A 14,156-nucleotide genomic window follows, 5' to 3' on the forward strand; every position below is an offset into this window, starting at 1 on the left:
TCCTCATATCTCTATACTACAGCCATATGCCGAGTGCTCCACTCGTATCCTAAGTTCTTGACCTCCACGGACTTATTGTTCAGACTTAGGAGCTGTCCTGCTGTGCCAGAAGCTAAGTTAAAATTCTCTGCACATTCAATTTCAGACCATCAAACAAAATATTATTCAGCTTAAATTTTCCAGAAAAGTTTAAAAAAGGGATCTAAGTCTGGAAAGTTGGCTCCTTTGGAACTAACACAGAGACCCATAGCCAGATGGTAGGCAAAGAGTGAGAGACCTTGGAACATTCAGTTCTAAATGAGACGTCTCTACCAAATCTTTCCCCTAATGGTTCAGGGAACTTCGCAGAAGAAGAGGCAGAAAGAGTTTAAAAAGCCAGAGTGGATGGAGGACACCAAGAAACATGGCGCTCTAAATCTACATGCTCAAAACTCACGTGAGCTCAGAAAGAATGAAGTAGCATGCACGGGGCCTGCCCGGGTCAGCGTCAGGTCCTCTGTGTATATAGGATGACTTCCGGTTCAGTGTTTTTAAGGGATTCCTGAGTGTGAAAATGAGTGGGTCTCTGCTTCTTGTGCCTCCTCTTGGTCTCTTTTCTTCCTGTTTGTTTGGTCCAGTTCCAATGTATTTTAAAAGACTAGGTCTCACTGTGGTACTCTGGCTCACCTCAGCCTGGGGAGTGGTTAGATTACAGACAGGCAATGTGCACTTTATATTTTGGCTTTTAAATGAAGGTTTATTTTTCTTTGTATGTGTATGCGTGTGTGCATGTGAATGCATGCATGCATGTATACGCATGTATGTGTGGGTGTGCATCATGAGTGTATACCCCACAGGAGCCAGAGGAGGCCATCAGATCCCCTGAAGAAGGAGTTACGAGTATTAAGCTGCGGTGTTGGTGCTGGGAACTGAACTTAGGTTCTCTAGAAAAGTAACAGGTGTTCTTAACAATTGTTCTTAAAGTCAAGTCTCTAACCCCATGTCTTCTTAGCAGCAACAAAACCTCCCAAGGCCAAAGAATAATTCCCAGGAATAGTAAATATTATTTGTAAAGTTTTAAACAAGTATTTCCAAGTGACTCTCACTCCACACTCAGAACCTTGTGAGTTATGGTAAAAATATACTGTGATTCATATAACAGATGATAAAATATATCTTTATGAGGAATAAATTACAGCCCAATGCTGTGGATGACTAAGAGCTGAAATCTAAACTTAGAATTTAATCCATGGTGCCCTGCATTAGAATTTGGGCTAAGAACATGAATGACATTTTTGCATCCACTGTCTTGATTGGCATTTGATGTTGCCTAATTATAAGGTTTAGGCTCCCCAAGGAAAAAAAAAAAAACAAAAAAAACAGGGCTTTTTAAAATTCTGTATTCAGCATGTGTAAACAAGTTTTGTAGTGAGAAGAAGCAGAAGAAGCAGTTGTTTTGGTCAGAATGTTACATTCAAAGTCTAGTCTCTCCCCACCCCTTGTGTCATACAAGAAAAGCAAGACGAAGGATGTTTGGGAGCACAGGGCTCAGGGGCCACAGCATGTGTGTTAGGGGAGAACACAGAGTACGGTGCTTGGAGTTGTGGGGCCTTGTGTTGTTTTGTTTGGCCTATAAGCATCATCTTATACAGACTGGAAAATGCTTGCATTCTGTGCCTGTTAAAGACCGAGTCACGCCAGACTTTATTCTTTGAGACCAATTTTGCTTTATTCAGATCTATTATTTTTCAGATCTCAAATCTCCTTTAAAGGCACATATGTGTGTGCAGATGGACACGTATGTGTCTTGGTGAGCCTGTGGAAGTCAGAAGACAACCTTGGATGTTGATCTTCACCATCCTCCCACTGGAAACAAGGTCTCCTATTGTTGGCTGCTATGTACACCAGGCTCACTGGTCCATGAGCTTCTGGGGATCTGTCTCTTCCTTCCATCTCCTTCTGTGTACACAGGAATTACAGATGTGCACCGTTGCCTCTGGATTTACATGGGTTCTGCGGGTTCAAACTCAAGTCCTCCCACACTTGCAAGGCAAATGCTTAACCTACTGAGCCATCTCCTTAACCCCAAGATTTCAGATCTTAGGTTTTTTAATGTCCTACTTTAGCTACCTCTTACTCATAAAGCTATTATTAGATAACCAATATATAAATGTTTTATATATTAAGAATGGCTATTGTAAATCAGTGGGTTATTTATTTTTAGTACTAGCAAGCATTATTTGCTTGCAAAAGCCTCACAAATTTAAAACTCTGAACTTTGTTCTGAAGTGTTCAACTGTATTCTGGCATAGTTCTGACTCTTTGTGAAATAATAGAATACACAACTAGTTAATTGCTTAAAGACATAGCATTACTAATGCAAAAATATGCTTCCTGTGCCCAAAAGACTTCCAGAAACAATGAAGGGAAATAAAAAGGGAAAGAAATGTATTTTCCAAACTCTTATCCATAGAATGTTGCTTGAGGTGATGTGAGACATTTAAAAGCTAATCTTGGCACTAGAGAAACGTCTCAATAGTAATAGCATGTAATGTCCCTTCCAGAGGACTGTGACTTGGTCCCCAGCATCCACGTGATAGCTCTCCACTGTCTGTAACTCTAGTTCCAGGGCCTCTGATACCCTCTTCTAGCCTCTGCATGCTCTGCGTGCACATGATACACACACATGTAAGAAACAATACCCATACACATAAAATAACAATAAATAAACCTTCACAGGTTAATTTCATATAGCTGCATGTTTTACTCACCTTTATTAAGTCACATATCTTAAATGCATAACTCCACCACTAGCTAAAATATTTCAATAAAGGTAAAAGTTTTCTTTTATTTAACTATTCATAGAATCTATAACATAGAAATGACTACCAACTACTAGACTTACCTACCAAATGCACAATAATAGATAAAAGCACAGGTAACACCAGACTTCTCATAGCTTTAGAAGAGCTAGTATGTATCTTGCAAAACTCATTTGTTTATAATCTAGACAACATGAGAATCATGTCGTATGAGGCCTTTATTTGCATAGGTATCAATGACAGATCAGAAAATTCTAGGAGGCATGTATGCCCTTCCCCACATCCTGAAGATTATTTTCTCAACTGTAGATTTGGAAATGATGACTTACTTCATTCCACTAAAATTTTACTGTTTAAAAACCTCTCTCCTCTCTCTCTCTCTCTCTCTCTCTCTCTCTCTCTCTCTCTCTCTCTCTCTCTCTGTGTGTGTGTGTGTGTGTGTGTGTGTAGGGGACTGAGTGTGCTCTGTATGTATGTGCATGTGTATATGTGTGTTGTGGGGGAGAGAGAGTTGTGGGTATGCAGTTGGTGTGCATGTATGTGTGTGTGTTTTGTGTATATGTGTGGTGTATGTGTGGGAGAGAGATGTGAGTATGCTGTTATTGTGTTACATGTATGTGTGTATGCTCTGTGTGCATGTGTGTATGTTGTGTGTATGTATGTGTTTATGTTTTGTGTGTGTGACATGTAAGCTCTGGAGATGGACTTTGGTCCTCATGTCTGTATTACAAGCACTTTACCCCTAAGAACTTGTCCTCTCTGTAGTTTATTGTCATATTAGAGAATGTGAATTGCACTCACATTGGTCACTGAGACAAAATACCTGAGAAAATCAACGCAGTGGGGGACTGACCTAAGCTGGCTCACAGTTTCAGAGGGTTGGATCCCTGCTCAGCTGGTTACATTGTTCTTCCTCCTGAGACAGGTAGATACCTCATGGTAGAAAGGGATGATTATTCTGTCTATGATCCAGGGAACACAGACAGAGAAGAAAGACTAGGGACTGGATACGACCCTATGACTCACTTCCTCCGCTTGGGCCCCCTCAGTCCTATGACGTCAACACATTATAACTCTATCAACATATTAAACTATCAATTTGATGGCAGCTGTCATTATCCAACAACCTCCCCAAAGCCATCTCTGAATATTGCATTGAAGAACAAACCTTCAAGATGTGAGCCTTTGGGAGGATGGCTTATTTTCAAATGGGAGCAATAGCTAAAATGCTAAATTAAATTTTAGCTTATTTAATGAAGTATTGCAGTGTTATTTGCTAAGTTCACACAATAACTAAAGTATAAAATAAAACAAACTTTAGACAATTCTCAAAATGCAAGGCCAGTGTTCTACTGATAATATGTAGGTAGCAGCCAAGCAGCCAGTGTGGCTGCATCAAAATCTGTGTTCAGGATGGTGACTTCTGTTCTCTGTAGCACATGGCCAATGGTGACGGTGGAAGGTCCTATTTTTGTGTGTGGATATTTCAGCATTTCATACATGCTCCCTTCAGAGCTGCCAACCTCACAGAAGCAGAACAGGACCCAGATCCTGAGAAACAGAAACCCTGAAGACAGGGTGTCCACTGGCTCTGCCAAGCCTCCTCTAGATAGAAACTACATCTTTACATACTTGTGTGTGAGCACTGGCTTTTCTCGTGTGAGTTAAGTATTGATGCAGGCAGGAAGGTGAGTGCTGAGGTCATAAAGTCTAGGTGTGTATATGAACATTAGTCACCACCTACTCTAACACATTCCCCCAGCATCCTTCAGCTTCCCTATGACTTGGGGACCATGCACAGACACTTAAAGGAGAGCAACCTTAATAATGGAGGAAGCAAGGAGTCTTCCACTGTCTACTGAATTATCCTAACTCACTCTTCTTCCCAGGAAGTGGCAGTGAAGTCCTAGTGTTTGTAACACCCGTGGAACACTTCATTCTTGGTTTTCACCACCTTCTTTATTTTATTTTATTTTATTTTTTGTTTTTCGAGACAGGGTTTCCCTGTAGTTTTTAGAGCCTGTCCTGGAACTAGCTCTTGTAGACCAGGCTGGCCTCGAACTCAGAGATCCGCCTGCCTCTGCCTCCCGAGTGCTGGGATTAAAAGCGTGCGCCACCACCACCCGGCTCACCACCTTCTTTAAATTAGTTACATAACTTAAAGTCAAATGACATTATCATGCAATTCGACTTCTGCATTGCAAAGTATCTTAGCAACGGTGTCCTTTGCTGGCTAATGAAACAAGTTAGTGGTACTGTGTTGTCTGGGTCTGACCATGGAGGCAAGGAGACACTGGGGAAGAATTTTCTAGACATGTGGCAGGACTGAAATCATTTCCATGTCGTTTTCTGTCTTAGGTTTATGCTCCAGAACGCTCCGTCTCCTACCAATAGTCAGCATCAGCACCCCTGCAGAATCTCTGAGGTCTGCCCACATCATGGACTGCAGTCTTCATTGCAGACACACGTCAACCGCCTAGAAGGGCCAGTGAAATCTTCTGATGGGAAGGAAGGTGTGTTCCAGGGCAGTGAGGGACGCTACTTCTCACTAAAGGATGAGAAAGCTATTTGGACTGCTTTGTGGGTCTTCTTTTACTCTTTTTATATGTAATTTAAAAAATATTTCATGTTATGGGTATAAAGCATTTATTTTGCTTATCCATTCACCTGTTGGTGGATAGTTAGTTGTGTTGTGTCTACCTTTTGGTTCCGAATCTACGTATAGTCACCATGTAATGTCCCTGGGCAACTAGAGCCCTTTTAATTTAAATTTTCAATAAGCACTTAATCACTCATTCATACAACAATTGAGAAAAAAAGATAGCTAATCCATGAGAAATCTGTGTCCGTTACTGAAATCCCAGCACAGGTGACCCTGGAGACAGAGTTCCGGATTTGCTGGACCATGAGCATAGGGAGCTGAGTGAACCACTTCTATTTTCTTTTAATTTACAGAAATTACAAAAAACCCACCATAATTTTTATTGAATCTTTGTCAGTTTTACATCATGTACCCCAATCCTACTTGCTTCTCAGTCTCTCCATATCTACCCCTCAGCCCTGCAGTACACCCAAAAAGGAAAACTCAAAAAAGTTAGTTCAACAAACAAATAAAACCATCACCCTCCTCCATCTTTTCTGTCTCTCCAACGCCTCTTCATTTACCCTAGTGGCACTGGGAGCTGTGTTGTGTCACACAGGCTATACTCTTGTCCAATCGGCGCCACCTGCAAATGCTCCTGACACTGAAGTCATTGGTCTGGTTCAAGACCTCTGACCTCTGGCACACCATCGTCACTGGACCCTCACTGAAACTCGTCTCAGATATCCTGTTGTTGCCCAAGAACATGAAGATCCTGTGGTTATTGTTCCATAGGACCAGTCCCTTTATGTGTTCCAGCAGGTCATAGATGGGGTAGATGGCAGGGTGGGCCAACCCAAGGTGTCAGATATGGATCTGGGTGGTAGCTGAGCTGGTCAGTTCTGGTCACTGGAGCTGTCCCCTTCAGGTGAGGGGCGGAGTCAGATCTCCTAGGCCCATGTCATTAGGGCCAGCCCTCCCGCATCCATAGTGAGGTGTGGGGCCAACTCTCTTGAGGCTAGGAGACAGCTCTCCCATGATAGCTATTGCAGAGTCCATCAAGGGACAGGGACAGCTATCCAAGAGCCAGTGAGGGGCAGGGCTGGATTAGCATGGCCCTCAGGTTTCAACACACCTGGTTCCTATGACCCCCTGTGGTAACACTGGCCATGGATATCAACACAGACTTCAACTGCAGCAGGAACATAGGCCTCAGCATCAGTCCAGGCCCGTCCATCACCAGGGCCTCAAGTGCCAGCATAGGATACTCAGATCAGTATGCCCCCGGCAGCAGCATGACCCTCAGATACCAGCATAGTCTCAGGTGGCTGACCAGACCCCAGGCATTCATTCACATGGCCATTGGTGGTAACAGGGGTCATGGAAATCAACTCGGACCTTGGCAGGTCTAAAGTCATGAACCCAGACATGGCCCTCGGCAGTAGCTCTGGCCTGGACGACATCATGGCCCCGGGTCCAGCTCTTTTTATCTTAATTATCTCATCGTCCAGGACTACTAACTGTGGATACAAGCTTCTTTCTTCCAACTGCCTCATTCTCCTACATTCAGCCCAAAAACTACTTCCTTATAGTGTCCCTCTGAAGCTGCTTCCGGAACCATTTGTATTGGCTCCTCTGATGTTCATGGTGGTCTCTTCTGCCATGTGCTCCCGGCACGATGGGCAGCCTTATCCAGGCCTCAAAACAATCAAGCTGTTTCCTAAGGCTCTGATCTTAAGGGTCTCAAGTATTTTTTCATTGTTGTTGTTACAGTAACTAACAGTATGCTTAGATGTTCAAATCTAGTGGAAAGGCCATGCAGACTGACCATGGCATTCGCTTTACTTCATAAGACACGTAGGGGAGCCCCAATGCATATTTACAGAGCAAACACAAGAGCCTTAAACCACACCAAAGGTCTCTGCCACCTGTCTGCTCTGAGGCCTCTAATTAAATGTCACAGCCTACATGAAATACTGGCCCATGTCCACACATCTGAAGGGTTCTGTTCCCATCCGTGCTCATAGAATCCACGTATAAATACCAGGTGTAACATCCCTGAGGTTGCGAGACTAGTCTCTTGGTTGACCTACACTTTAGCTCTAGCTGACTGCTTAGGAATCCCTCAAATCACTTTGCTTGAAGAACAAGAAGGACTGGGGTTTGCATCAGAACAAGGTGGCTGGCTGTGCGCCAGAAAGAACTGGGGCTGGGGCCGCCTCCAAAGCAAGACGTTGTCATTTCAAGCATGTAGGAAATTAGCATATGTTTCGATTTCAACTTCAGAAGTCTCGGCACAGTGACTTTTGTCATTTGTTTCAAAGGAAAAGGGTCTAGTCCACATGGGATCGTAAGTATTTACGCATGATAAGCCTCCTTACCCAAGCCAATCAAAACCCTGACTGCTTGTTATCTTTTTGACTTCAAAATGGACTGTGTTCCTTTGTGGCCCTACATGTAAGTGTCATGCACCTTGGCTTTGTCGCCAGGAAAGGTTTCTTTGTAAAAGAAGACATATTTATCTCAATTTATCTCATATTACCCATTTAATGTCATCATTCATAATAAAATATTTCTTGATTCTTATGTATGCTCAGTGGTATAATGTCAGGGACTCTTATCAGAATCAGTGAGAGGGTGTGAGATTTGAAAGGAGAGTCTCATGGGGAAAGATGGAGAAGCCACACAGGTTGCTCCATCAACACAGCATGGAGGACAATGGGTGATGTCCAAGTGGGTAAAATACATAAGCAAAGGACCCAAATTTCAATTCCTAGCACCCAAGGAAAAATCCATCACAGCATGAGCCTGTAACCCAAGTGTTCGGGGGGCAGAGACAGGCTGGTGCTGGGTGTTCTCCCAACAGTCAGTCGAGCCAAAAGCTAAGTCCAGGTTCACTGAAAAACCCGCCTTCAGCTAATAAGATGGAGAATGATCAAGAAAAAGACCCAATGTCGACCTCTGACCTCCACATCTGCTGTGTGCATTCTCACACCTAAACTACACACACACACACACACACACACACACACACACACACACACACACACACCAGGACCACATGAAGAAGGTTCCTAGAAGGCCAAACAGTTAGCTTCTTCCAGAAGCAAAAGGAAGGGCCACATGGCTATGCTAGGGTCCTGGAAGGGATGTATATGGTTTCACAGGCAGGTATCTTTCACACATGAATTTAAACAGTAAATATTAATTATCATTGAGCCCCTCCATCCTGTAACATATTCCAAGGACAGGGCAGCTGACACACCCAGAAAGGAATGCATAGGACGTGGAGCCTTCTTTCCCTGACTGGCGTGTGAGGTACTTAGGGTCTTGTACCTCCTTTTTTGCAAGCATTAGAACTGACTCATTGCCTTGAGCCAATCACTGCGTGGGAAACAATGAGGGGCCCCTGGTACATGGGGTGATCTCATTCACTCACTTGGTTGAAAATCCAGAGGAATGCTGGTGTGACTCACCTGGTTTGGGTCCTGGTTTTGTTTTTCACTAAAACAACAAAACAAATCATTTATTGATCTTTCAAACCCCGCAGCGGTATAATCACCTCCCCCCGCTGTGTAAGTCCTCAGCCGCCTGGGCACTGCTGGCCACACTGCCTCTCCAGGGGCTCTGCAGTTACATTTGGATAAAAACCCCACCCCCACAGGGGAAAAAATCAGCTTATGCTGTGACTAATTCTGTTTATCTGTAATTGCCCCTGCTTTCCCAGGTAAATCCAAACAGTTATTCGGAGGCTTCCTGCCACGCAGTCCGTTTTATCGCAGCTCTCCGTGTCCAAAATCGTGGAATTGACTAATCCAGGAGTCAACAACCTAGGGGGATTTGACCCCAAACACCTTACATCTAGCTTAAAGCAGGCGAGTAGCCCCAGTAGTGGATGATTACGCCCTCAGCGGTCCCAGGGGGAGAAGGGAAGTGAAGAATTGCTCGGCGTCTGCAGAAATGAGATTACAGAACTCTGCAGACCAAACTGCATGAGGCTGGAGCGCCGAGGCCGAATGAGACATTAAGCAGAAATAGTGATGGTGATGAAGGTCGTGGCCACATTTAATAAGAGAGACCCCCACACCTCACTTTCCCAGTCTCCATGTAAGAGAGGTGCCATTGTTTGAAACGATCTGGAAGGAATTCATACACCATCCTGGGCGATTATGGAATATAGAGATTTTAGGTGTTTCAAATCGCGGCTTTCATTTCTTCATTAAATAATGTTTTTGAGGTTTTATTCTATGAGTGCCCCAATGTACTATAAAAGAGTTGGAAAAGGGGCTTTTGAAAAGAGAGAAATTTCCCAAACTCTTCTTTCTTTCTGCCTGAACACTGATGTGAGGCATGAGGTTGAAGCCAGGGGGCAGGGTGGGACAAAAAACCCCGAGAAGTTATTGTAGACATGTTGAAGTCACTAGAACCCAACTCACCAATGTCAGGCCCAGATTTATTCTCGAATGAGGAAAAAAAAGAACATGGATTTTACAATTGAGTTTTCTCTCCTGTATGGTGGTCATTTCCATAATAGTGAAGCAAAGGAGAATGTGGGTTTTTTGTTTTCGTTCAATGGCCGAGTTTTCATTCTACTTTGAGGTACTTAAACTCTTGCTCATCACAGAGAAGATCAGTGTATGCTTTAGCAACCCCATCAAAAGCTTGTGTGGGTGTCCACAGTGCTGCTGTCTCCAGTGCAGGGACCTCTGGAACCACTGGGGAAGAGGCCTGGTGCTAATTGCTGTGATCCACCCAGACTCACTGTAGCTAAGGATCGGGTGTGCTGGCACAGGGAAGATAAGACAGGCATACAGGTTGGAGCCGGTGTGTTTTCAGTATGTCCATCTGGGCTGTGCCAATGAGGGAGCCTGTTGAGGTCAATGTTGTGTCACTTGCTTTCCTACTGACATTTGCAGCTGTCCAGTGGTCACAAGGGGTTTGTACCATTGAATTTCCTAATCCTAAAAAAGAGAGAAAATGAGACCCTTAGTGCTCCACCCCAGGCTGGAGGACGGAGCCATCACTCCACAGCACTACAAGGCTGGCGTGGGAATGCCAGAGTTTGCTGACTGATCCTGTGGTCATCTGAGACTCAGTCACAGTGGTTGCTATGGAGATTGAACTAGGGACCAGGTAGCAGCTTGCTATGACCCCTAGAACTCCTGCATGTGTTTCATTTGCACACACATAGCATTCTGTAATTTCTCTGGGCAACTGCGAGAAACTACATCCTGCTTACCATCCCATCCAACATCCCAGACATCTTCTTGCCTCTCCGGCGCACACGTAGCTGTCTGGCACTCTTGGACAAGGTGTCTGTCCTCCCAAGTCCAGTGTACATTAACAGACTGAGAAGTAGACTGTATCATGGCCCTCATGGTGGGACCCTGGAAGGTCCTCTGATTCTCCATCCTGGGAGTAAGTCCTTGTCCAAGCCCTGCGGGATGAGTGTCTACTTCCTTATACTGTGCCTGCACCCATTTCTCTTTGCAGGAACCTACCACTGGGACTGCAGAGGAAGCTTTACTCACAGGGAACGGTGCATGGTGATGCCAGCCTGCTTCCTGCCACACCCATGGCATTTGAGGTTTAGGCAACCTAACTCCGATTGGGGTGTTTTGGCTCCTATGCAGTTTCTTAGATTTCCTAGGTGAGCATCTACTAGACACATTTTTTCCCTAGAACCATCTTTCAAATCTTTATTTACTAAGCTTTCTTTATCTCTCCCTCACACAATTTAAGAAATAAGACTTAAGCGCACATATTACTTATCTCTAAAAAAATCAAATAAACAAATATAAAGTTTCCACAGCTAATCATTCAAGCAAAACCAAGTCTCTGCTACCTCACATGCACTGGCAGGCAATCTTCTGGCATCAGCGTTGTGAATATGTAAATACAGCATCAGCGTTGCTCCTTCTCCATGGCTGCTCTCTACAGATGCAGGGCCCCTGCTCATCACCCTCTGCCTATAGCCATGGTGTTGTCTATACTCAGTCTGTATCACACACCATCAACCTTGTTGTTTCTGAAGGGTACTGAGCCTACTGCCCAAGCAATAATCTAGAAAACACTCCCTTTTCCACACTAGGTCTCCTTGAATGTAGAACACACCAGACACTTGCTACTTATTGTCTGCTAATTCCTAATTCCTTGTTGAGGTGTCAGTATAGAGGCTGAGACCCACTGTTTTAATTGTTCTTACTTCATGGTCACTCGTTTTCTATATCACAACTGACATTGAAAGTAAGAAAACTCAACTAATCCAATGTTACACACAAAACATATCAAAATATGTAAATATGCTAAATATTTCCAAGACTTTTCATACATACGAAACAAAAAATATACTGTTAAAGTAGGTTCATGGAAATAAACCCCTGATGCTGGTGTATGACACCCTTATGGTCTTATCAATACATCGTTCTAAAATTAATTATGTTATTGTGGAATATTACTTTAACTGTGTTTAGGCTGCATTTGTTTAATGATGTAAAGATGTGTGTTTTGCCTCTACAAGGCACCTGATTGGTTTATTAAAAAGCTGAATGGCCAATCGCTAGCAGAGGAGAAATAGGCAGGGCTGGTGGGCAGAGAATATAAGTAGGAGAGAAGGATGAGAGAAGGGAGAATGAGGGAGAACGAAAGGGAGATGCCCAGGGCCAGTCAGACAGATAGGCATAGAGGAAACAGTGAAAAATACAGAATGAAAAGAAGGTAAAAAAGCCCCAAGGCAAAACGTAGACGAAGAGAAACAGGTTAAATTAAGTTATAAGAGCTAGTGGGACAAGCATAAAATAAGGCTGAGCACTCAGAACTAATAATATGTCTCTGTGTCTTTATTTGGGAGCTGGTTGGTGGCCTAAAAAAAAGCCTGCTACATCATGTATCTCTTTTTTTTTTTTTTTTTTTTTTGCCTAACAGTGGGATGGACCCAGTGCTGTATCCTCTGGACTCACATTCCAACAGCCTGTCCCACACTATGATGGTGATAGCTGGGGTCTTTGAGAGTTCATGGGGTTGGAGCCTCTAATGATTCCTAGCACCTGTGAAAGATCCTCCAAGCCGCAGCTGGACCCAGAGGCAGGAGGGATGCTGTAGCCCAAGAGTTTGAGATATAACTGTGAAAAACTACTGTGAGGGAATAAAGGCCTGTTCAGGAGCCCCAGCTCCTGGGGGAGACACAGCACGACAAATCTTCTCCACATCGGGCATTGGGCTGTAGATGCCCACTCTGTTTCTGCATGAGCTGAAAGACTCCTGGAGTCTCCGACAGACAGCTGAGGTTTGTAATAGTATTATGAACACCAAGGTGCTCAGTGTCAAGACTTGGAGGAGAATGCCATCAAAGTCCTTAAGAACCAGGAGCCATATCACCCTATGACCTAAGTCAGGAACAAAAACAACCCAAGAATCCCAGAAAAAAGCTCTACAAACCCGATAAACTAGGCTATCATCTAAGTGATGCAAAAATTGGTTTTGATGACAGGGTTTATTAAACAGTCTTGGCTAAAGGATTTCTTATTTTGTTTTTAGGGGAAGAAGGATAAAGATTAAAAATAGTTTCTAATGGATGCAAATATTTAAATAATAACTCCTGTTTTCTGTAGACTTGAACAAAATGATGACAAGCTTTGAGGAAAAATCTCAAGAAAAAAACTCATTAAGGAGCTGGAAAGATTGGGGACATGGCATGCTGGGAGGAATCAGTTAGAATGGATTGATGTTACTGACCAGTGTTTTTAACAAAATGTATTTCTTCCTATGTCTGTCTAGCTTTCTTTCTTTTTAAAGTATTTCAAACTGACTTGCTGCAAGTAAACCTTAAGAAGAAGTCATGATGTAAGCCAGGTGTGGTTGGCATAGGCCTTTGATTCCAGCACTTGAGGGGAGATGCAGGAGGATCTCTGTGAGTTCAAGGCCAAATTGGTCTACATAGAGAGTTCCAGGACAGTCAAGGCTCAATAGAGAGAGCCCATCTCAAAACAAGCAAACAAATGAGAGAGAGAGAGACAGAGAGAGACAGAGAGACAGAGACAGAGAGAGAGAGAGAGAGAGAGAGAGAGAGAGAGAGAGAGAGAGAGAGAGAGAGAGAGAGAGAGAGAGAGAGAGAGAGAGAGAGAGAGAGAGACGGGGGGAAAGATGGAAGGAATCTATAAACATGTACTGAATTTGGACCAGAAGTGGCTTGCCTTGCTTCGCCCTTCATTTCCATGAAATTCAAAAGACCACGAAAACATAAAAGAAAAAAAAAAAACAGAAGAAAGAATGAACCTCTTTCCAGCACAGGAGCGGTCCTGGCCCTCTTACAAATCCCGGGCAGGGGCGCTGAGGAGTTTGTGGCAGAAGATTCACCTATAGTCCCACCTGGTCAGAAACCATGCCCTACTTTCTTTGTTCATGTGTTCTCTGTAATTAAAATGTAATTCATCCAATTGGAGGATCCCTAAAGCCACAGTTTTAATATTATTGCCAAACATTTTGGGATTGTTGTTTAATCAAATTCCCTCCTGTTTTTATAAACAAATTCTTTTTTTTTTAAATTGACAAATTTGCCATAATGAAAACTTGAAGGTGCCTGCAGGAAGCAGAAATATGTATTGATGTTCTTACTTTGTACTATTAATTAATATTTTACAGACCCCATGAAAAGAACGTTCACTTTTCCTTTCTGGATATTCAGACTTAGTAGGTAGCGTTCTGGTAATCTCCTCTTGTCAGAACTTTCTGAAGACTTTGATTATTGCAAGTATGTATTTCCTTCTTGGGCCAGC

The sequence above is a fragment of the Arvicola amphibius genome, chromosome 4, assembly GCF_903992535.2.
Source record: "Arvicola amphibius chromosome 4, mArvAmp1.2, whole genome shotgun sequence".
In the NCBI taxonomy this organism is placed as follows: Eukaryota; Metazoa; Chordata; class Mammalia; order Rodentia; family Cricetidae; genus Arvicola; species Arvicola amphibius.